The 25,681-nt window shown below is 40.1% G+C and overlaps 1 protein-coding gene across 1 annotated transcript in view; it reads right to left on the bottom strand.

The window, feature by feature from the left end:
- The window catches only part of SUCLG2 (succinate-CoA ligase GDP-forming subunit beta), a 257,611-nt gene that overhangs the window by 205,711 nt on the left and 26,219 nt on the right, over nt 1-25,681 (bottom strand). The window lies entirely within an intron of this gene.

Below are 25,681 nucleotides of genomic sequence, written 5' to 3'. Positions count from 1 at the left end.
TCATTTCTTTATTGTAGTTTTTAATGGAGTCTAGGTACAGTCATTATGTGTTTAATGAGATTATCTTTTTCATGCACCAAGGTTGAGTGCAGTAACCTGAAAGATTTACCATTATTAAAGTAGTTTCTAAGCTGAAATGTGTGTATTAAAGTAACCTTGCTTCAGTTTCAAGTAGAAGTAGTTTTCCAATATGCACTATCAACTAGTTTTCAACTCTGTTGAAAGGAAATAGTCAAAGAGCACAATGACATGAACAAATACATTGCTTCTTTTCATGTCATCCAATAATATCCATATCATTCTCTACCAAACCCATAAGCCCCGTTTTTAAAAGAAAAAAAAAAAAAACTGGGAAATAATGAATACATTTAGTATAAGCTCCTTTGCATCCATGAGTCATAATGGATAGGAACTACTACTTGCAAGACATGGGACGACGCTATCATTATGCACACAAACCAAAAAATCACACAGCTGGGTCACAAGACAGGTGGAATGTAGAAGATCACCTGATACAACCCCGAGAGGCTTCTGTCAATGGCTTTGATGGCTGTCCAAGGGTTACAGAGACCATAAAAGTGAGTTCCACAAGTCTTCATCACATGGAGCCATCAGCTTTCAGGGCCTCTAATGTGTCCTTAAAATGTCATTTCTGGAATCTCCAAGCTATGATGCACTTAGGGAGCTCTTTTGAACAGGGGAGATTCCAAAGAAGCTCCAGAACCTCACAACTAGACTGGGTTCTACTCAAGGGCAGAGAGTGTGTCTTAAACTTTGTATCTTTATAAAGCATGTGACAGTGCTTGGCAAATGGAAAACATACAAAAAAAATCAGTTAGATGACCAAATGAATAAATCTTGCCTTTTCTCTCCTGATAGAGACAATTTTTCATTCCCAGAAACTGACCACCTCTAAAAATAGAAAAGTACAAGCTAGTCCTTAAGATCTGAAATAAACATAATTTATACACACTTGTAAAAAATTTACATTTCCACATAATCAAGCCTAAAGATAGCTCTCTGTACCATCCCAATAAGTGCTGGTAATGATGTTTTTAATATTGAAATTGCCTATATTTCTTCTTTAGAAATAAATAATTCTGGGGTAAAAATAAATTGCCAGACAAGCAATGCTCATAGCACTTACAGTGCATTGTTTGTTAATCTTACTTCTGACATTTTAAGTCTTGATGAAACTTTAGTAATTTGAAAAACACAAAATTTCATAGATGAACATACTTGTAGGTTTAATAGTTTTAATAATGTATCATACAACATACAAAGAAAATACAAGTTTAAGGCATTTAGTAAAAGCCCCCTAATGAAAGAAAACATTAAATGTTAGCTATGTGCTATTATCTAGGACTACTTTTAAAAGGCAAATGGGAAGGATCAATAGATTACGTCTGTGTTGACATAACCAATTTAAAGCCATTAACCAAAGAAGAAAAAGCATAGTTTGAAAAAGAACATTTAAGAGAGACTAAAAACAGCCACAGCGTGGTTGTGGTCAATTCCTTTTCATCAGAACACTCGTATTAATTTTAGATATGTTAATGCAATCTGCTGCAAACTAATTGCAATTGATCCAGAGACCAGCTTCATAGACATATAATATATATTGACTGTTTCTACATTGACTCAAATGAAAGCCAGCTTAAAGTCTGCTGCTCCTAAATTGAAAACCAAGGCAGTGAGCACAGTTCCAAAACCACTGCTGATACCAAAGCTATCACTCCACAAAGTGATCATCTTACAGTCATCTCTTTTTGTCAATCCCAAACTCAGAAGAGTAGGGTCCCTGACTGAGTCTAAAACTTCAAGACAACTCCACTTATTAAGAAATTGTAATAAGTTTAGAGAAGAACAACTAAGTTCACTTTTGCATTTTCAGAGGGGATAAAAAAGGTGAGGAGAAATTTGCTATGCAAATGGACGTTATACAATATGCTGGAAATGCAATATAAACTGATGAATAATAACAACAACAATAATAGTTTAATCTACTATTAATTGAGTATTTGCCACGTGCTAGACATTATAGTAATATTAAATATTTATATTATCTAACAGTTAAAACAGTCATGAAAAATCAAGTATTAATATCTCTTTCTATAGCAGTCATTAGTGCAAATCAACAAATATTCCCAGTCTTCCTCCTTCCAGGCACTGCTTTACCTTAGCGAAAGGTAGATGATGACCTGTCTGTAGGAGATAGAGGAAAAACCAATGTTTTTTTCTCAGCCAACACAGAACACTTCACCTTTGGGTACCAAAACATGTGTGAGGGTTTTTCCCCAATCGCTAACCAAGCAATTCTCCAGTAGACACCAACTGGGTGTCATAATTCAATTCAATTCTCATAGTATCTACTACCTGAAGTTAGTGTCAGATCTCACAGATGACAGGCTCAGCCCCATGTGACTACACCCACCTCGATCCCAGTCGCAAGCCCCAGGTTATTTTACCTATGCTATGACCAGCCAGCTATAAATGGAGGGTTCCCAAGATCCCCTCTTCAGGTTTAACTTTATAAGATGGCTAACAGAGTTCAGGAAAACACTTACATTTATCAGTTCTTCGTAAGATATTACAAAAGACACAGACAAATAGCCAGATAGAAAAGATGTGTACAGCAGGGTGTATAGGCAGGGGCGTGGAGCTTCCATGGCCTCTCTGGGTCTGTCACCCTCCAGATACCTCCATCTACACAGCAATCCAGAAGCTCTCCAAACACTGTCTTTTTGGGGTTTCATGGAGGCTTCTTTACATAGGCAGGACTGATTATCCCATTAGCCACTGGAGATCAGCTCAACTTTCAGCCCCTCTCTTCTCCTCAGAGATTGGGAGGGTGGAGCTGAAAGTTCCAATCCCCTAATCACACCTTGGTCTTTCTTGTGATCAGCCGCTCCATCCTGAAGCTACCTAGGAGACCCCAACCACTAGTCATCTCATTAGCATACAAAAGCCACTCTTATCACTCCAGAGACTCCAAGGGTCTTAGGAGCTGTGTGCCAGGAAATCTGGGGCAGAGATCAAATACATATTTTTTTATTATATCACAGTAACATACCATGTACCTGATTTTGGTCAATAAGTTGTGGGTACATATGGTAGTGACACATTCAGGCCAACATTGAATTGCCATTCCCCCCACCCCATCCAAGTTCTCTCTCTCCTGACGTAGGGAATGAAAACATTTAAGATGGCAGCCGATCTATCAGCCAGGGACCAGGGTAATGACAGACATATCCCAGGTGACTCACAATAAATGTGCAGTAAAAAATAAACCTTTGTGGATTTTTGGCCACTGAGATTCTGGGAATTATTTGTTACTGTTGTACAACCTAGCCTATTGTCATAAAATCATCTTACGAATTAGGAAACTCTGGCTGAAGGTTAAATCACTTGCCCAAGATCACAGGCTACTGTAAAACAGCAAAGCTCCTCTGATCAACAGTGCTGATCGACTGGCTAATGCTGTTGGTTCCCTATGTCTGTATTCTGGCCCCACACGATCAGAGGCCACGTGGTGACACAGACTGAGACAGAGATGAGTAAAATCGTGTCCCTGTCTATAAAAGGCCAAAAGTCTACCAGGAACAGGACTTTTGTGAAATATTGGCACGGCGCACATAAGGTAAAATGTAACTACTCCAGGCTTTGGGAGGGAGAGAGGTGGAGATGTGAGTAGGTGTTATTCTAAGATACTAGAATGACAGTTTATTTCAATCACCAGGAAGAGCTACCTGTTAAGACCCTAAAATAATATCTTCCCCGCAGAAGTCAGGAACCTCTCAGGGAATCTATGAACTCTGGAATGTAAGTAATGGAACAGAGTTTAAGGATCATCTAGCCCAGTGCCTTTCTATTGTTTCTGCCACTTACTTGCCCTCAGATCCATTCCCCATGCTCCTTTGCCCACTGGCTTCTGCCTAAAACTGAGACTCTCTCCAGAGACTGGACAGCGGGGTGGGGGGATACCAGGCTTCGTTGTCCTCTTCTTGAGTGGGGCAGCCTCTCCTCTGAAGCTCAGGTCCCTCCAGAGAGCCCTTTCTTCCACAATTCCAGCCCCCACTGTCTCCCCCACCATGACACTGCTCCCATCAGCTGGCCCTGAACTCTGATCAAACCACCACTTTCCTCTCCTACGACTCACAGAAGAGTCTGCTGTTGTCAGTCTCCGTGTGGGCTCCCCAGCCTGTGTGTCTTCCATTCATTCCAACAACCTGTGTAAGTAATTTTCTTCCCCGTGTTAAATTCTATTATATGACCTTGTGGACTCTCCATCTTCCTGACTGGACCTGACTGACACAGTGCTTTGCAGTCTGAAGGTGAAGGGAGTGACAATGATCCACCTATAACAGGGACCTTGGGACCCTATGCTGGAGAAGTGTCCCACTCACATCGTTCACATATTGGGATTCTGAGATATAGACAGACCACTGGGGTCCAGCCTCCTCGTTTTATAGTCAGGAACCTTAAAGCCTAAAGAGAAGAAGTGATTTGCCCAGAGATCATATAGACAGCCAGAGGCATGATGAAAACTGGCCTAATTCCTATTTTCTTTCCTTCCTTCATATGGACTTTGGCAAAGGGACCATCTTCGGAACAGCATCCTGCTCTCGAACTAGCTGGGTAGGTGGGCACCCAGCTTTTGTTCCTTTCGGACAGTATCCTTACCATCGTTCCCTTCCCTTCCGCGTTTCTGTGACAGAGTAAACATTTTGAAGCTTGGAGGGGAGGGGGAAAAAACACAACTTAGAAGCAAAGCAGCACATAAAGATTTAAGGGCCTGTGGGAAAAAGGAAGCAGAGGCAGAAGAAAAAGAATAAAAAATGAGGGGAAGGACAAAGGGAACCCAGAGCTAACAAGACAATGATGACTAAGCGGGCAAAAACTTACAAGAAAACTCAAAGCACAAAATTAGACAGCTACACAGAAAAAAATGACACAACTGAGAAATCATCCTCCGCCCCATGGTTTTAAAATTAGAGGTGTAGAGACTACAAAAATAGCACCACAGGGGGTAGAAATCAATAAAGAGAGAGTCAAAAGAAATGTCACTGAGCTGGGCGCCCCCGAAAGGGAAAACCTGTGAGCCATATCTGCCCACTGGCTCTGCCCGTGCTCCACCTTTCCTCAGCCTGACTTTGCACGGAACTGCCTCACCCGGGGAAGCAGGATAAAGGAGCATTAGAAAGAGCCGGAGACTTACTACTACTAATTAGGAAAACAGAAATTCAAACAAACATACGTCATTCTGCCAGCAGGAATGAAGATGTCATTGGATGGAGGGAAAAAAAAATTGAAGTTTGATACTGTCATTGCTGAAGGTATGGTGACAAACATGTTCTCATATGCTACCTATGGAAATAAAACACCAGTGCAAACACCTGCAGGAACAATCTGACAGTGTTTATGAAACTAAAGGAGCCACATCCTCTGACCTGGAAAGTCCACTTCTTGGGTATCTATCTTAGCAAAACCTGTACCAGAGACATACAAGGATCTTCTGGTAGCTGGAAATGATACAAATGCCCATCAAACAGAAGACTGGCTAAATAAACAAGCCATATGAAGCATCTAAAATATCTGTGGCAATACAATATTACGCAGTATGCTTGTGGTCCCCTACAATTCTCAATTCTTTCATAGCTAGTGTGCCAAAAATACAAAGCCTTGGAAGCCACAGGGGGAGATGGTGGAGTCACAGGGTGGAAGTAGCCCAGATTACTGAGTTACTAGTAAGGACAGCTGCCCTGGAGTAACCTGGCCCACATGTGCATGAATGAGAAATAAACCTTTAATGTGTTAATCACTGAGATCTTGGGAACAACTCGTCATACCGGTATTGACTAGTCTAAACATCCTAGCACCAATTATTCTACAAGGCACATTACCAACAAATTGCAGAATATATAAAGTAGAATAACATTTATATTTTAGACACACATGTCCATACATGAAGCAACATTCTATATCTTTTAAGGATATACATATATGTAAGTAAATGTACAGAAGAGGGTCCAGATGATGTTCACCAAGTTACTGCCGGTAAGCTTGGGGAGGGCTGACCAAGAATCTTTCAGCTAATCTACAGGGTGGTTTTTTTTTTATTTTAAAGAATAAATTCGCTTATTATTTGTGCAATGAAAATCAATCTACTAAAAACCAACTTTTATGGGAAGTAATCAAATCTAGGTTTTAACACAATTGTGTAGCCTTAAGTCCCTAGTAACTTGTCTGAAAAAAAGGGCTTGAACCCTTACTTAAATGTGGCAGGGTTCTTCAAATGCAGTATGAAATCGAGATGGGGAACAAAAGCTGTGTTTTCTGTTACATAGAACTACCACCTCTAATATAAACTCCTGCTGTTAGATATGAAGAGGCTCTTAAACCTCATTTCGAGCTCTCAACAGCAATGACGACAGTGGAATACAAACAAGGAATTAGCTGTAAACTCAGAGGAAAATATATTTCCCTCTCATTACAGGCATGGAACGAAGGCAGATGCTCAGTGGGTTGTGGCAAGCCAAAAGTTAGTATGTGTTTGTTATATTTTAGTTTTGCCAATGTTGTTCTGTATGCAAATTAGCACCCATAAATCTACCTTAGTCACGTTACCTAGGAAATACGAGGCTTCAAATAAACGTGTTGGTGCAGATGAAAAGACAGATATAACTCAATGTGTCTCAATATGAATGTCATAAAATAAAAGGCCTGCTTGCTTAAAAAGGCTCTGATGAGGAAGCCACTTTAACTGGGCTGTCCTATAAAAGACATTAAGTGGAACCCTGTGTGTAAGAGGAAATAATAATAATAATTTTCTGTTTAGGTTTTAATGTGATGATGCCAGCATGTCAACTTCTCTTTCAACAGGAAAATATGCTAAAGCTACCTGCTGCTTTTCTCAGAAAAAAAGAAAAGAAAATATGCCAAAGAAATAGATAAGAAAAGCAACCATTATGATTAGAAGACTAAGCCTATGGAAACGAAAAAATAATAATGCAGATGTAGAAGGAAGAGCAGGAATGTGGGTAATGACACGTATTTTACTCTGTATTCAAGCTAAAGTGCAAGGTCTTCATTTGGAGTCACCTTTGAAAATGCAACATTCCTTTTGTAGAGAACTATAACACTCCTGACCACTCTCCATTTAGGTCATCCCTGCTTTGTACACTGTACGGAAATTAATTAACCAGTTAATTAGCCCCCAGTGGCTGAGTTCTCAAACTCTAGTAGGGGTACAATGGGATACTACCAACCCTATGGATGGCAGAAGTGACGGCTGAAATGAGTTTCCTCATTTATAAAATAGAGGCTACTAACAGGCCCATCCTCACAGGTTGTTGTGAGGATTAAATGAGTTAATACTGCAAATCAGTTGGAACAGTGCAGATGATAAGTACTCAAAAAATGTTAGCTATTATTATTTAATGCAGAAATATAAAGGGGTAGGAACATTGTAACAAGTAGACACTCAGCAATCATTAGGATAAAAATAGTAGGTGATTGCATAAATGATTTTTTTAAAACAGGGTCCAAGGTGCCCCGCTTGTCGTTTTAAAGCATTTAGGGATGTATTTTTAAACTCTAATCACGGAATCTCTATACTTGAATCACTCAAGAATCAGAGAAAGAGATAGAATAGTAATTTCCAGTAGGAAGAATCAGAAAAATCTCACATTCAGTAAGCATCTAAAAATGTACTTCTTGTGCTAAGTAAATTTACTTTTCATCTCATTTGAGCTAGACTATCCCCATCCCACAGGTAAAGAAGTTTCCAGGTAAGGGAGCTTAAGTAACTTGTCTAAGGCCACTCCGCTGACTGAGAGTCCGAATTTGAACCCAAGTCCCCTGCTTAAAAAACCCATGGGCTTTCTATTATTACAAGTGACATTTTTTTTCTTTTTAGTCAGTAAATCCTGTGTCAATTAAAAAAAAAACAAAAAACTTGGAACCACCACATACAAAAATTATATTACCATTCCTGACTTTAAAATACTGTTTTCCACTTTAAAGTTTGAAAAATAAGGCAGCTGACAAATTTGGAACAATAATAATGATGATAGGTACCTGAAAAGATAATGTTGATGGGATGTGGAATGTAATTAGAGTCCATGGCTAGAGAAGAAAAGTACTTTACAGTTTCCCGATCAAGAGAAACAATACTTGAGCTCTTCTTCACAAGAAACCAGACTAGGATCAGACCAGCAGCCCGAGGCCATTTCTGCTCCATTCATAATGCATCTCTGATGGCACTACAGCTCCTGTGTAAGGCCCACAGCAGTAAGCCAAACAGCTTCTGTTTAAAAAATAACAATAAAATCATCTATCCTACCAGAAAAGAATTGAAAGTTGAGCTGTCAGACTGCTCAGAAACTGGACCAAAGCAAGTTCCTATTTTAGAATTCATTCTCCTTGGAGTGCCTTGACAAAGTCTTACATTTTCAAACCAAATCAAATACCAGTGAACATTTCTGAGTGCCATGAAGTTCCAGAGAGTGTGCTATCCACTTAATGAGCATTACCTCATTTAATTCGCCCAATAAAGGAAGACATCAGCAGAAGCCCATTGTACAGATGAGCAAAATTGAGGCCCAGAGTAGCTAAGTGCCTGCTCAGAATGACAGAACTGGTTAGAGGCAAAGCCATGTTTCAAATCCAGATATGTCTGATTGCAGACCCTGTGCCCTTTAATGAGACAGTGATAGTGAATCTTTTCCCAGTGGGCAAAAGTGGGTCCTGAGCTGTGAAGTCAGCCAGGGCAGGAAGAGAAGCAGGAGGCAGTGGTGTACGGATTTCACTGCGGGAAGGCACAGAGCTATACTGAACATGAGTTTCAGGGGGAAGATGGGAATCTCTGAATGAAAGAAAAGGTGCTGGATGGGTTTCACTAAGTCAAAGGAATTAAGATTCTCAAAGATATTGCCTTGTTCTTTTTATCCCAGGTTTAGGAGAAAAGCAGCATATTTTTTAAGGAGCAAAGAAATGTAAAACTCTTTGTAGTAAGGACAAATGCCCAAAGGAGAGTTCGCTCCATAACTTCCTAATGCTGCTCTGCCAGTAGCAAGAAAGGAAGGGAAGGAAACCTTGATAAACATTAGCATATTAGCACAATAGTAGAAACAAATGTATAAAAGGCTCTAAAAATACTGAGCACCATCATTTCGGAATGCCTGTCCATCCCCTGCTGGAGAGTTTGCCAGCTCCATCATGCTGCGGAAGAAAATCACCTTAATTACACATTGTGAACAGAAGCGGGCAAGATTTTCTTATAGATAAAGCAAACAAATTAAGGTAGCATAAAAATACACTGGCATTTAACTCCTACCGAGGAAACTGGCAGAATCTATATTTTGTTCATTCATTGTTTTCCACTGCATCTACAATGTCATCCACGATCTATCAGTCAACTGCACAGGCAAGTTCTTTGTGGTCACCAAGCTTTTGGCCTAGGGGGGAAGGCAGGGAAGAAAGACATGAACACGTAACTGAAGAGTGTAATGACAGAGAGTAGGAAGTGCTATGAAGGAAATAAAAGATACATAATGAATTATGCAGGTCAACTTTAGACTGAATGGTCACCTCTGGGGAAATGACATCTGTGCAGAGACCTGAAGACAGAAAGGAGATACACCTGTGAGGAATCGGGTCAAAGCACAGCAGGCTGAGAGGCCAGCATGTTCCAAGGTTCGGAGGCAGGAAAGGGTTGGTTTGTGCAGGAAGTAGGCAAGTATGGTGAGAGATGAGCGTGGAAAGGGGCACAGTGACCAGATCATGCAGGTGCTTGTAAGCTACGGTCTGGAGTTTAGACTTTATTCACTCCAAGTTTTAAGCAGGAGAATGAGAAAATCAAATTCAGATTTTAGAAAAGTCACTCTGTCTTCTCTTTAGAGAATGAAACCAGTTAGGAGAGAGCTGTGCTAAGCCAGATTAGGGTCAGCAAACCCTTTTTCATAAAGGGCCAGAGTAACTATTTTAGGCTTTGAGGGCCAGGTAGTCTCGTTGCAACTATTTAAACTCTGCCTTTGTAGCACAAAGTAGCCACAGATAATATATAAATGAGTGGGTATGGCTGTGTTCCAATAAGGCTTTATTTACAAAAACAGGATTTGGTCAGCAGGCCAGTGTGCTGATTCCTCAACTAGACTACAGAGAAGGGCAGTGGAGGTGGAGCAGGGAGAAATGAAGGGATTCTGCACATAGTTTGGTGATGAAGCAAAGTTTAATTATGGATTAGATGTGGGTTTAAGGGAAAAAGAAATCTAGTAGTATAATAGACACACACTTTACAATGATAATTCATATGAATGTGGTGACCTTTATGTATTCGCTAGTCATAAGAAAAAGCGTTTTTTGAAGTTTGTTTAAATCTTTTTAAAAGAAAGACACAGCCTCTGCACTTCTGAGCTCCTCCTCCAAAAAAAAAAAAAAAAATAGCATTTCTGTAAAAACAACCTTGTCCTTGGAATTTTTTTGTCCAAACTGGCTTGCTATGGTTTGAATGCCTCCTCCAAAACTCGTGTTGCAACTTAACCCCTAATATGGCAGTACTGAGAGGTAGGATCCTTAAGAGGTGATTGGATCATGAGGGCTCTGCCCTCCTGAGTGGATTAATGTGCTATCATGGGAGGGGAACAGGTGGCTTTAAAAGAAAAAGAAGAGAGACTGGAGCTAGCATACTCAGACCCCTCACCATGTGATGCCCTGCATCAACTTAGGACTCTGCAGGGAGTCTCCACTGCAAGAAGGCCCTCACAAGATGCAGCCCCTTGACTGTGGACTTCCCAGCCACCATAACTGTAAGAAATAAATTCCTTTTCTTTATAAATTACCCAGTTTCAGGTATTCTATTATGAGCAAAAGGGAACAGACTAAGACATGGCCTTTGTGTTACATTTAATTATTGACATTCCCATACATCATCCCACCACATCAGAGCTGCTGGATCTTTGATCCTATAACCTTCCTCCATTATTTAATATTAATCCCAGCAGGCAACAGACAAACTACCCTGCAGTAACCCCATCCTGCTGCCGTGGCCGGTCTGAGCTTTTCTTCAGGAAGAAAATACATGGCCTCCCTTGATTAAAGAGACACTAGGTAGAAATAACAAAAAAGACACTAGGTAGAAATAAAAACTAAGGATTAATAAGATATGGCATATCCAGTGCAATACTGTGAAATGGTTCAAATGAATGAACCAGTTCTGAAATATATCAAGGCAGATATAATTCCAAAGCAAAACACCAAGAGAGAAAAACAAGCAAAAAACAAACAAATGGCAGAACAAGAGGCATACATAAGAGTATTTATATACACTTAAATGGAAAAAAAATATTAAACAATCTTATGGACACACATACATTGATACATTAAAACAGTCTGGAAGGTGGCATGCCAAGTTTAGGACAATGACTATGTTAGAGGGTCAGAGAGGGCTGTAGGTTTTGGGATGAGGCACCAAGAGACTTCAGTTTCATCATTTATACATTCTGTCTTTTATTTGAAAACAATCTGAGCAAATATGAGAAAATAGAAACATCTGAAACTCCTTCATACTGGACCCACAGGTGACTGTGATATTACTCTCCACGTTTTCCACTTTTCTAAATAAAAATAGTTACATATTTAATGTAATTAATTTAATAACTACATTTAATTTCATGAAGATGGATTTATTATTAATCAATAAAACGAAAGAGGGCAAGCTCTTAGTATTTTTTTAATTACTTTGAATAAGAGTAATAATTTGTCTAATTACTTTTAAAAGATTAATAAGATCTGGAAGAAATCTGAGATCATGCCATGCCAACAGTTCATGTTATATTTGAGTAACTGAGGCCTGGAGGTACCAATAGTCCCTCAACAAGCCAGCCTCATGTGTACATCCACCGGCTTAGGCACTGCCCTCGTGGCCTGCCAAGACCACCTCTCTGTAGAGCAGGTGAGCTCATGCAGGAAGAGGAGGATGATATTTTTCATCCATGGACTGTCTAAAGGTTTGTGCCCAGTAGCTTGGTCTTATATCAGTTCATATTCATAAAAACTGACTTTATACTCAGTTCTGCCATAAATAACTCCAGAAGTTATTTCCTGAAAATTAGGTCACTGTTCTATCTCATGCAAAAAATATATATAGAATATGTGTGTGTGTATATATATATATATATATATATATATATATATATATATATATATATATGTCATTTCCTCCACTCACTCAAGTGAGTCCCTGTGGGGGCAAAAGGAGGTTTGGGTTGCAAGAATCACCTCCCTATGAGGTACTCATTTTAAAAGAAATCCAGAAGTGTACAGTAATACAATGGCCATGCGCTCACTCCTTAAATCTTCAACAAGGGGGAAAAAAATCTTGTTCTGGGGCCATTAATTGTTCAGTAAAACCCCAGCCAATCATTCTACACACTTACACATGCCATCAGAACAGATCATTAATAATACTCGGAGAAGGGAAAATACTAGATATTTTTCTTCAACCACATTGCCCAAACACATCAGCAGTATGAGAAGACCAACAGCATTGTTTTTCAGGATGGCCACCTCAAATGAGATTGTCACACTGAGCAAGTAAAGCAGAGATATTAGTAAAGTACAACATCTAACCTTCCAGGGTGGCTGGAAGGGTACAGTCAGACAATGGACGTGAAGGTGCTTTGAAAACCCTAAAGAACCTACATGCACACTCAGCATCACCACTACCATGGGTCAAGTGTGTCACCTCAGTGCATCAGATGTGGCTCCTTCACAGGGCCCTGCTACCATCCTCCATCCCCTGCAATTCCCCATTTGTTAGCTCGCCTTAAATTATTCCCCAGAGTCCTTTCCAATAAATTCAGTTGAAAGCTTGCAAAGGGGCAGACTTTATTTCAATCAACCCACTTCTGCTCCTTCTAACAATCTAATAGTGCTTAATAGTTTAGGATACATTTGAGTTTAATGGGATTTACCTGATAGCAATAGACTTCTCATCACTTCTTTATAGCGGCAGTTTTGAGCGACCTAGCTAACTCAATCTCACAGGTTCGCCTGTCACACTGGCATGCCAAAGAAATGACTTGGAGAGTCATAAATGAGCAACCTTTGCTGGGGAAATTCCCGAGATCATCTCTCTGACATTTGGAACATTCTGTGTGCAGAATAATGATTGGTGTCTGCAAGATCTGAAGTCCACTGTGTGTGTTTAGAAAGAGATTTCATTTTTGTTGATGAATAAAATATTACTGCTATGGAAAACCAGATCTTAGATTTTTTTTTTTTAAGAAAAATGACAACATTGTAGAGAATGCCCCCTTTCCCACAATTCCACTGTCAAAAATCTCCATTTATAGGAGAAATTACAATCTTGAGCATTAAATTCCATTGCCTTCCCCAATACTCCATATAAATGTCCCAATTACGAAAGAAAAACATACATGCCAAATCTTTCAATCTGTGTTAGACTTCTCTTCTCTTGGAGTAGTTTGAGTTTTTTTAGCCAGGGTAGGAGAGGGGGAGAATCACCTAAATCTTATCTTTATCTGTAAGAATAACTCACAGAAGTTAAATTCAAGGCAAGCTTTCAGAAAACCAGATAACACGAAAAGGAAACTTCAAAATAATACCTGAAAAAAAATTTACACAGTGCAGAATGCATGACATTCACTTTCCTCCAGGAAACTTTTGAAATAAATACTGTCACTCATTTGAAAAGTCCACTGTGATGACAGAGAATTCAGAAAAGCACACACAGACAAAAGTACCCTTGCAAAATAGACAATATCTAAGCAGCCAAGAAAGCAATATCCTAATTATTCTTGACCCTCTTAAAATTAGGTGATTCAAAGAATCTAAAAAATATCAATCCTAATGATTCTTCTTTCAGGAACCTATAGTGAAATGCTCTATGACTCACTACATTTTAATAACTGGTGCAAACTAAAAGCAAATAGAGAATCTGAGGCAGAAAAGAGCAGAATATGCTGTATTGCTTGGTAATATCATGAGCACAATTCCAGGCGTTGATAACTGAGAAATGAGCTTAAGTGGGTAAAGCTGAAGACAGCGGGTCATCTTTGCCCCATCATTTATTAACAGGTGACCTTTTACCTTATTTACTCAGGTTAAATGAGAACATCAACCACCATAGCCTTACAAGGTTGCTGGGAAAGTAAAACAAAAGATGTCTGTGAAATCTCTTTTCTACCTGGTCTGGGATCAAAAGGCAACCCCAGGGAGGCAAGAAATGCCACCACAGTGGGAATTTGGTTCCATTACCTTCCACCTGGCCAGATCCAGCCAGCATCCAAATGGCCATCCAATCCAAGGAGAAATGTCCTAAACAACTATCCCCTGTTGGTCCTCACTCTCTTCTCTTGGTGACCTCCTCCTTCATCTCTAAAGGGAGATAGTCACCTCAAAATAGACCTCTGCAGATCCTGCCACCTTTGAGACACCAGACTTGAAAGCTACTCACCTTTCCAGGGCAGAGGAAACATCCCAAGGAAGTACTGCCACACTGATGGCTGGAAAAATGACCTGGACCTTGAGACAACCCCCCGCCCCCTGCCCTACTCTACAGGGTAAGACAGTGCCAAGCACAGCAGGGATAAGAAAGAAAGAATGGGTCAGGCACAGTGGCTCACGCCTATAATCCTAGCACTCTGGGAGGCCGAGGCGGGTGGATCCTTTGAGCTCAGGAGTTTGAGATCAGCCTGAGCAAGAGCGAGACCCCATCGCTACTGAAAAATAGAAAGAAATTATATGGACATCTAAAAATATATACAAAAAAAAATTAGCCAGGCATGGTGGCACATGCCTGTAGTCCCAGCTACTCGGGAGGCTGAGGCAGGAGGACTGCTTGAGCCCAGGAGTTTGAGGTCGCTGTGAGCAAGGCTGATGCCATGGCACTCTTGCCTGGGCAACAGAGTGAAACTCTGTCTCTAAAAAAAAAAAAAAAAAAAGAAAAGAAAAGCAAGCAAGCAAGCAAGCAAGCAAGCTTGGACCAAGATATCTAAACCAAATATCAATAGCAGCACTGGGGAAAAAATAAATGGAGTGCCCCAGTAGACCAGAAATTTAGAGAAAAATCCCTGAAGAATGGTAGGCAAATAAGAACTAGATCACAGCCAAAAGAACACAGGACAGGACTGTACTGTCCTCAAGGCTGGGCACCCAAGGAGCAGACGAAGGGCCAAGGCAATCACCAAAATGGCCAGTATTAGGTGGCAAAGGGTATGTGAGACAACAACAGTAATTGTGAGGTATGTGGGCCCAAGGCGAAACAGTGCCCCAGGGGACTACTGATACCTAGGGAAAAGACCAGGTACTGGCACACAACATGTGGCCACACACTGCCACTCTCCCAGTCACTGATGGCAAGATGCTATCGAAGGCCTTTGCCCCAACAGTGTAAGGCACAATAGCACAATGGAGGCCCACCAACATCATGAAAGAGAAAAAAATAGAACTAATACCTCAGGGCAAAAAGTTCAAGGAGGACATAGTACAAAACTGTTTTTTAAAAGTACAATACATCAGAGAGATGTGAGAGGATATTGTATCTATCAAAAAAATTTAACTAGAAATTTTAAATTTGTTTTTTTTTCTTTTTTAAAAAAGGACTAGAAGAGATGGATTGAAAGTAGAGAGAATATAGTCAGAAAACAAATTAGTGAGCTTGAAATTGGAGATGGTCAAATATTTGGGAAATATATAGTTTTCTTTACATACAGATTCTCGATATATGCCATCTTATTAAAGGTTCCCACGTTATCCAACCATTTAAAAAAATCTATTTAACTATATTTACACAGTTATACTCAAACCGATTTTTACTTGGCATCTGCTTTAAATCCCATGGAATTAGTTGCTCCTTTGGGAAATGCCACAGACTGCAAAATAAGACAAGCACACAACTAATCGTTAACAACTATAGAGAAGGAAACAGGAGCTGTTTCATGTTTGTGTGAAAGAACTTTTGTTTATCCAGGTATTTCACATGTATCCTCTCATTTGATCTGTACCTCTTTAGGATTCAGCGCAGTACATCAAAAGAAAGACGAAGAGGACCCCAACTCAGGCCCTATCGGTGATGTGCAGGTTAGCAGTTGGCTCCCAGAGCAGTTCCAGTTCCAGGTTCTGCCAACACTCCCAGGCCAGCCTCAGAGCCAACAAAACCAGCCAGGCAGCACCCCCCGGCCCCCTTCCTTAATGCTTGGGTCCCAGCTCTGCAGGACCCCTTCTCCAAGTTCCTGGGGAGCTTCAACTGTCTCCCTTTTATCCCAAGAGTGGTAACTGCTTCCTGCAAGTTAAAATCTGTTTTAGTTAAGAGTTGTTTGTTTTGTTTTGTTTTTCACCCTTCCTGTCCTCCAGTACTTCTTCAATCACTTCTCTATCTTAAATTTCCTCTGTTAAAATAATTAGGGTGGTTTCTACACTTCTGACTGGACCCCAAATGATAAAAGCAGGAACAGAAAGGAAAGTATAAACACAGAGAAATTTAGTAAATGCTTCCCTTGGTTTCACACTTTCTTACCTATAATTCCTGTCACATATGTGCAGAGCTAGAACACCGGTTCCATAGAGAAAACACTTATTTTGTTCACTGATGAGTGTCCAGTGGCCAGAACACTGCACGAGACATGGTTTTTTATTGAATGAAGGCATGTATGAATGCATGAGATGGACAAAGGTAGATTTACCCTCAAATTCTCTCAGGAATACTTTTATATGCAGCTGGAAGGAATATTTTGATAAGCTATTTGGAATGAGTGGATGAGCACCCACAGGGCATGTTTAAGTAACCACCAAACTTCCATCTAAGAGGAGGGAGTCTAGTTGACTACAGGGCTTTCTGCTGAGTGGATATACAAGTCTGGAGACAGAGTTAAACATATAACCCCAAAGGTTCTCCTGGGGGCAAGGCAGAGACAGAGGGAGAGAGAACAAGGCAGACGAGGCACATCTGATGTGAATGTGTGAGAAATGCAGCTGAGAGTTGGACAGGCGTCCACATTTCCCCTCTGAAACCTGCAGCACAATCTGCTCCCTGATGCTTTGGTATGAAAGCGTTCTTTCTGCTGAAGACGGAGAGATGCTGAGGCCCATGCTGAGTTAAGCATTGGCAAGGACAGACATCCTGTGTGGTGTTTTCTGACACCAAATACATGTTGTTTTTCCACAATTCTGCAACACCAAACTGGTGGTCCAATAATTCCATTTAATTCTGACACTAATTCCCAGAGTTAACACAAACACCACAGGTTAAGGGCCCAGGCCCACAAGACTGCCCCCACTTCAGACACCAGCTGCACACGGGGTGCCCAGGCTACTAGCACTTCTGCCTGGCCAACTACATATTTGGGGGTAACCACAACTCCCTCCTCAGGTTTAAGAGATCACTAGAATGACTCACAGAACTCAGGAAAGCACTTTACTTAGGATTATGGTTTATTTTATTACAAAGGATAAAACTCAAGGACAGTCACACGGAAGAGATATACAGGACATGGTATGGCAGCTGGCACAGCCACCCTCCCAGGCAGCACCTCAATGTGTCACCAGCCTGGAAGCTCCCCTAATCTCACTGTTTCATAGTTTTAACTGACGTTTCATGACTTAGGCATGATTGATGAAGAGACTGGCCATTCATTGGTGATTAAACTCAATCTCCACCTCTTTCCCATACCCAGAGGTAGGGGGTGGGGGTGGGGAACGAAAACTGAAAGTTCCAACAAACCTTTTCAGCATGGCTAGCCCCTCCCTTAAAACTATCTAAGGGCCCACCAAGAGTCACCCTGTTCCCATGAACAGGGTTGAAAGGTATGGTTGAAAGGGGCTCATTATAAATAACAATATAAATAACAAAAGGAGCCCCAAGAAATACCAAGGGTTTTAGGAGGTCTCTGCCAAGAACCCGGGACAAAGACCAAGTATATATGTATTTTCATTATACCACACATTATGTGCTACGAAAATCAACTTTAATTACAGCATACTCTTATCCTGCTCTGTGCTCCCTTCTCATCCTGCAAAAATACAAAAGAAAAGGCTGGCCATAGTGACTCATACCTGTGATCCTAGCACTCTGGGAGACCGAGGCCCGAGGATTGCTTGAGGCCAAGAGTTTGAGATCAGCCTGGGCAAGAGCAAGACCCATTTCTACAAAACACAGAAAATTAGCCAGACATGTAGCCACGCCTGTAGTCCCAGCTACTCAGGAAGCTGAGGCAGGAAGAACACCTGAGCACAGGATTTAAGGTTACAGTGAGATATAATGACACCACTGCACTGTAGTCCAAGCTACAGAGCAAGACCCTGTCTCAAAAAACAAAGAAACAAACACAAAAGATAAACTATGTGACACAGCATATCATGCTTATAAAAAAAGATTTAGAGGTATGTATTATAAGGTACTACAATCTATTTACTATAAAGGAATGAAAACTATTTTATACAGCAAACATGAAAAAAATAACTCCTTAATTAACCATTCTACATATTTCAAAAGAAATGTTAAAACAAATGCTAATTAGACTATGTTGTTTATATTATTTGTAAGAAATATGAATGTCTTAAGCACAAACACATTAAGAATAGAAGAAAAGAAAATCATTTAAACTGTAGACTTTGGTGATTCTACTATATTGAAAGACAAAATACTAAGGGCCAAGGACATTAAACATAGAATGCAATGACTTTCCTTTCTTTGGAAAACCACTGGAATAAGAAAATATTTACATTAATGCTACAAGCATATAGTAAGCAATTATTGCATAGTATGAAGTGTTTACCTGTGGTTTTGTAGGAAGGCATCATGCTAAACGTCCATTCACTTGATAAGCCTTTCTTGAGTTAACTATTGTGCCAAGTACTGGATATATAAAGAGAAATGGCAAAGTTCTTGCTTACAAGGCACTCCTAGCTGCAAAGATGAAAGGTGCACAGCACTGGTACCAATGCTCCCCCTAGCTGAACCTATGACAGACATCACTAATCAAGGGCCTCCTTTTCCCCAAAGAATGGCCTCGACCTCACAATCCTCGTTACGCAATGTTCGGCAAGGATGCCATCAACAAGAGTTGGAATACAAAGGGAAACATAGTGGCCTAGAATACTGTTTTAATCAGCTCTTTTGAACCAACATATGACACAAAGTGCTAAATCAACAAGTTTTATTATAACACAGCCATTCATGCCAATTTACGTACTTACTGTCTGTGGCTGCTTTTGCTTTTGAGCAGTCCCAACAGAGATGTATGGTCTGCAGAGCCTAAAACATCTATTCCCTGGTCTTTTAAGAAAAAGTTTGCAGACCCTTGCTCTATATATGAAAGAGATGGGGATAAACACCTTGAGAGCCCAGAGGAGGAAGCTCCACCCTGCTGCTCTCCCACACCAGCACTGAGTGTCCCCCAGGAGAGCTCACAAGCTCAGTGAAAGCACCCAAGTAGCCTCCCAAAGCAGACATACGAAGACATCTGCTTTATTAAGTAAAAGCCACCAATGCATTTTGATCAGCCTCTCCGATGCTATCAAACATGCTGCTAGTTGGCCTAGACCATGGGACCAAAGGAAAATGAGTTGCTCTACTGCCACAGGCATGGTCGAAAAGGGAAAGGAAGTTATGCTATTTTATTTCCTAAGAAAATGCAGAGCAGCCCATGGATTAAATCATCACGTGATTCCATGACAAAAACTAAAGAAAGACTAAAGATTTCACCTGGGGAGAATCAAGAAACTTTCCTATTGTTCCTTCCCTAAAATTACAAAGTAAAAGCAGCACAAGGGGCCCCAGATTGTAAACTTCATTTTTTAAACCATTCTATGGCAAATCCAGAGGTGTTCCTTCTCACACCAGTAACACTTTTATTATAAGAATGTCTCGAGAGCAGACACTAATTTTCACAGAACCTCATCTGTACTGAAAGACTGCGTCTCACTTATTGATGGAGAAAGACTAAATATGAATAGATTCGCTAGCCTCATCCCATCATTGAATAACACTAGATCCAGAAGTAGCAGCAGCAGCTTTTTCTTTTCTTTTCTTTCTTTCTTTTTTTTAGAGACAGAGTCTCATTAGGTCACTCAGGGTGGAGTGCAGTGGTGTCATTATAGCTCACTGTAACCTTGAATTCCTAAGCTCAAGTGATCCTCCTGCCTTAGTTTCCCGAGTAGATGGGAATAAAGACACATGCCACACCTGGCTAGTTTGTTTTTTTTTTTTTTTTTCTGTAGAGACGGGTCTTGCTATGTCACCCAGGCTGGTCTTGAACTCATGGCCTCAAGCAATCCTCCCATCCTATCCTCCCAAAGTGCTGGGATTACAAGTGTGAGCCACTATGCCCAGCCCAGCACCAGCTTTTTCTCATAAAAACTTGGCTAACTCAGCTAGCTTACTGGATAAAATGGCCTTTAAAAAAGTTTATTCAAATGTATAGGCGTGGTTTATAAAATAAACATAAACTATATACACAGAACATTACACCCAAAACTGGCAAGAGTGCTCCCCTCTGTGGAAGGGAATGGGAGGTGTGAGATATTTCATTTTTTACTATAATACCCCATGTATCTTTTGAATTCTGCATCAAGGACCTAAATCACCTTTTCAAATAAATAATTTTCTCCAGAAAACTTTCCCTCACTCCCTAAATCAGGGTCTGCAAACTATAGACCTTTAGTCATATTCACCCGCAGGCCTGTTTTTATAAATAAAGGTTTATTGGCACACAGCCATAGCCTTTTGTTTATATATCATGAACGGTTGTTTTCATGTTGAAGTGACAGAATTGAGTGGTCACAGCAGGAAATGTAAGGCCCAGAAGTGTGAGGTATTTAGTATATGGTCCTCTACAGAAGGTTGCTGACCCATTGTTTCTCGTCATAACACCTCTCAATGTGTGATCTCTCAATGTTGGGCTTGTCCCATGAGATCATGATAGTCTCAAAGGCACAAACCATGTCTGACATGTTCACTGATGTGTCCCCCATGCCTGGGACAGTCTTGTCATGTGCAAGGTGCTTCATCAGTACTTGTTGAATGATAATTATTAATAAATAACCAGATACAAAGAACACTGATTAAATGACCCTCAATCTACAATGAACTGCCTTCATGGCAGACAAATAACAATGGTTCCTATGACAATAAACTGTATTAGACAAGGCTAGGCACTTCCCAGGGCTAATAATCCAATAGTCATGTTTCTAGAATAATCCAAATTTCAGCCCATATGACGATCATTTATCTCTCAGACTCCAAAGCTAAGAAGTTTCTCTCTGCATCCAGCCATAAATGATGTATAAATGGCTAAACAAGCCAGTTCAAACCCAAAGTCTACAGAGATACCTCAGAGCTCATTTACTGAACACCTACCATGCACTAGAAAACATGCTCAGACATACGGTGAGGTGGCTAAGATCATGGACACTGGAGACAGAGACCTGCTTGAGCCCTGGTCCCACTATGCTAATGACCATAACCATTTAATGTGAGGTGACCAGGGAACACAGCACTGTTTCAGAGCATTATTTTGAAGTAGTAAGGTAAGAGGAGGAGGATCTCCAATTACAGATGGAAAACTGAGGCACTGAGCAATTAAGACAGTCTTCCAAGGTCACAAAGATTCAAATCTAACTTCTAGAGCCTATGACTTTAATCACTCTCCTGGCAGGTTATCATTTGTAATCAATGGGGTCCTGCCTTTGAAGCATGTATCACAGTGCCTAACACAAAGCAGACACACACAAAATGCTTTCATTATCATAACTATTACATCACCAAAATAGACTGTCAAGCAAAGAACCCATTTGATCTTTCACAGATTTAACTAACGTGTACAAAGATATTTCATAATCCATATTGAAATATAAATCTGACCTTGTTCAATTTTGCTTTTCACCATCCTCATGGCTAGAATCCACAACCGTAGGAGGATGAATGTACAGGTGGTGCATTTTTTAATTAACGTGCTTCAGCCAGAAACCAAAAGCAAGAACAAATTAATAATGAAAAGTAAAATGTTTTTAAAGTTATTCAAAAGGACATGATCATTTTTTCTGGCTGTTTCACAGACTGACTCAAGTAAAATTTCTATAATTTTATGCTAGATGAAGTACTTACTAGCAAAATGTATCCATTAAATATTTATTCTATCAATATTCACAAACAATGTAGTATACTGCAATCAGTTTCTATAGTAATGTCATTTACATGGAGGTCAAACCTTTCAAACACAGAAAAAGGAATCCAAATTTTGCATGTTTCTAAAAACCAAGTCCTAAACCAAAAGCCATATAGTTAATATACCCTGACTCCTTCATTCTATATTTGATCTCCTCATGTGCTATAACATATAAAATAATGTTATATGTAATACAGTAATAGGCATAATTCTAATGACTTACTCCCCAAGACTACATGAAATTAAATAAATACCCCATAATGAAATGCCAGGAAAATACCTAGTTATATTAAATACAAATTAAAGAACAATGCTTCCTATCAATGTCTATGTTCAATAAGCTTACCTGGCAATAACAGAGCCAAAAGTTCATTATGCAAAAAAAAGGGAAAAATTACATTTTAATGGACAGTTGTTTAACGCACACTGTGGTCTGGGAAGGATCCTCAAGGAAAAGCCACATAAATGTGGGTCTCAGTGTGGTTCCCTTACTTCAAGGATAGAATCTCTTCCATTTTCTGCCTAATTTGAACAATTCTCCAAGACCTTCAAACATTTTAATATTTTTGAAATATTTTGTGTATTTTATATATTTGTCCAGAAGTTATCACTGTTTTATCTGTTATCTGCTGGTCCAATACAAGCTACTTCATTATTGGAATAAAGTGTCCATTTTATAGCCATGGTGTTAAGAAGAGGAAAATTTCCAGGTGTGGTTAAACAACACAGCACAGAGCTGAAACATGTCTCCATTCTGGACACCCTCCATCTACTACCTAAGCCCAACGCTACAACTTTCTTTTGTATCCACATGGATCCTGCACAGTCTAACTTCTTCACAACCAGTACCCTGCAGTGCTCAGTGTATTGTAAAATGATCTTTGGTGCCACAACAGGCAGGGACTTCTCTTTCCTGAGCCTACTCTTGATTAGGACCACTACCATCACCAAGGTTACCATGAAGGGTCTGTAGGACTCTCTGAGAAGATTTCAAGAATTCCTGTCCAAACAAAGTAAACTATTAATTCTCTCATAAAGTATATTTTCATCCTTTCATTCTAATTAACTACACTCAATAATTTGCTCTGATATGAACAAAAATTTCAGCAGTATTTTAGCCCCATCTGTCAACAAACAATTGCCTAGGCAGACTCTAACTCATCTGAGATAAGCAAACTACTCACTCAAAATTGATCCCTTTGACTGAAGGATTCATTCAATCTCTGGGCCCTTACTATTATAGTATTTCTTAATCTTTTCCCTGCCAAGTTCATGTCAGTAAACTTGATAGCACACAGTACCAAGAAAATGGTATTTTTCGTAACTATCTTCCTTAGGAATCTGCTGGAACTCAGTCCAGACGATACCTACCTCCCAATTCCATGTTTATGTTAGAGAGCATGTACATGTACATATATCATACTAACTTATCTTCCTCTACCTGTTGGCTCTTGGCTTCACCACGTAGTAGCTACGCATTCAACACCCCTGTGCTGTAAAACAGGAATAAATTGTAAAATAGGAATAATAAACAGGGTTACTATGAGACGAGAATGAGGTACTATATGTGAAGTGCTTACAAAGTTGTCTGTCATGTAACAAGAGCTCAGAAAATATTAGCTATTATCATTTATTATTACTGTGATTTTTACAATCTTCAACACTACTTCCAACACTATTTTAAAGAGCCAGTAAAGCAACATGATGTAACCCATGACATTTGAATGCATGAGAGAATCTACATAACACTCCAATAACTGTACAAAAGAAGTGGGAACTGGGCAGAACCATCATCCCTCAAATTTCATATCAAACTCCTGCCTTGGCTGAGACTTTGCACTAGTGATAAATCTTTCAGATTTTTTGCCTCCCTAAGCCCAACAACTGTGAAGTAGCATATGAAACTCAGACAGGCAACTGAACAGTGGGAAAGCATATATTTACATTGTGTGTATCAGACATAAGTGAAAATAGCTGAGATCTCAGTGAAGAGTGATTCACGGGTGACACATATTCAGACTCGTACTGCAAACTCTGTCTCGGGCAGCAGCTCAATTCTTAGTTTAGTTCTTTTTTACCTTAGCTGGGCCACTTACAGTCAGCCTCATGCATGTGTTCTTCAGGGGATACTTTCTGATTTGGGCAGAGTTCATACATAGAATTTAGGAAACCCCCTCTCTCTTTTTCCCAAGATAACCACCCCCACCCCCATCACTTTCTAGCCACTGGGTGGTCCCAAACTCTGTCCTCCAGGTCTCCAGGGCTGAAAGACTACAAGTTCACCATTGGAGTTTAGCCACCACTGAAGACTGCCCTCAAGACCAAAGCTGGAAGTAAAAACTGGACACTCAGAACATGCCTGTCCTTTCCAATTTCAACTCCCCCCAAGAATCTCCCTGCTTTTGTTTGCTTTACAGAGGCTTCAAGAACTTGCCTTTTTGTATTTTTTTTCAGAGAAGACAGTTACTAGCTCTGGAAAGTCCAACATGTTAAGAGCTTGCATGGCCGTGCTATTATAGAAACAGTCTTTCGCTGATACGTATTCCAGAGGCATTCAAGCAGAGGTGTTCTCTTCTATTCCAAACAGCCAGGGAACACTAACTCGTGAGCAGAGACAGTACTTTGAGAGTCCACCTTACTGAATGAAGAAAGAGTCCTCACCTTGGGAGAAGAGGTCACTTCCAAGTAGAAACTCCAAAGGAATGGGCAAAGATTGGCCAAGGTGTTAAGTCTGGTAGTTTGTTCTGAGATGCACAAACTATGTAGGCAGCCTGAGAGATTTGAGAACACACAGGAAGTATGGTACAGAAAAGTATAGAAAACAGGCAGATCTTCATTCAAATAGGTAGGAAAATGGAGTCTAAGGCAGAAATTTAAGAAAAAAAAATCAGGTGATAATGCAACATACTCAGAGATCCTGGAGGAGGATTTAAAAGATCAGACCCAAGACAGCCGACATCAGGACCAGGGAGGGCAAAGAGCCTGCTAACTCTGACCAACTGGGACTGGCTGGTTAGAAGGTTGCAGGAAGTAGGACCCCGAGGCTTTGTCCAGGCTCACCAGAACAGGTGTGGTTACTGATGGCTGCTGCAGGGAGAGAGAGGGGCAGCACTGTCCCATGTTTTCACAGCCAGAATCAAGAATAAGGTTATGGGACTTGAGAATAAGAAGATGGGACAGATTCGTCAACATCATCATTATTAATATTACTGAGTATCCTCAATATGCCCAGATGATTTTTAGAGTAATTCAAATTTAAGTGAAATTAAAAAGGGATATCAGACAGGCTAAAATAAAAAGGTGCCTTGAATCTTAATAAGCCCACAGTATATGAACTGCTTCTAATTAGATTCAGGAATATGACTCCTTTTGAAACCAACCAACAGAAAACACTTATTCAGAAGATCTCAATAAAAAATTAATAACCACTTGCTTCCACTTTATCATGCACAGGCCTCAACGGTGGATTTTAAAACACAAAAGTACAGTCTGTC

Source organism: Lemur catta, chromosome 18 (genome assembly GCF_020740605.2).
Source record: "Lemur catta isolate mLemCat1 chromosome 18, mLemCat1.pri, whole genome shotgun sequence".
Classification (NCBI taxonomy): domain Eukaryota; kingdom Metazoa; phylum Chordata; class Mammalia; order Primates; family Lemuridae; genus Lemur; species Lemur catta.
This window is presented reverse-complemented; position numbering and strand designations above follow the sequence as displayed.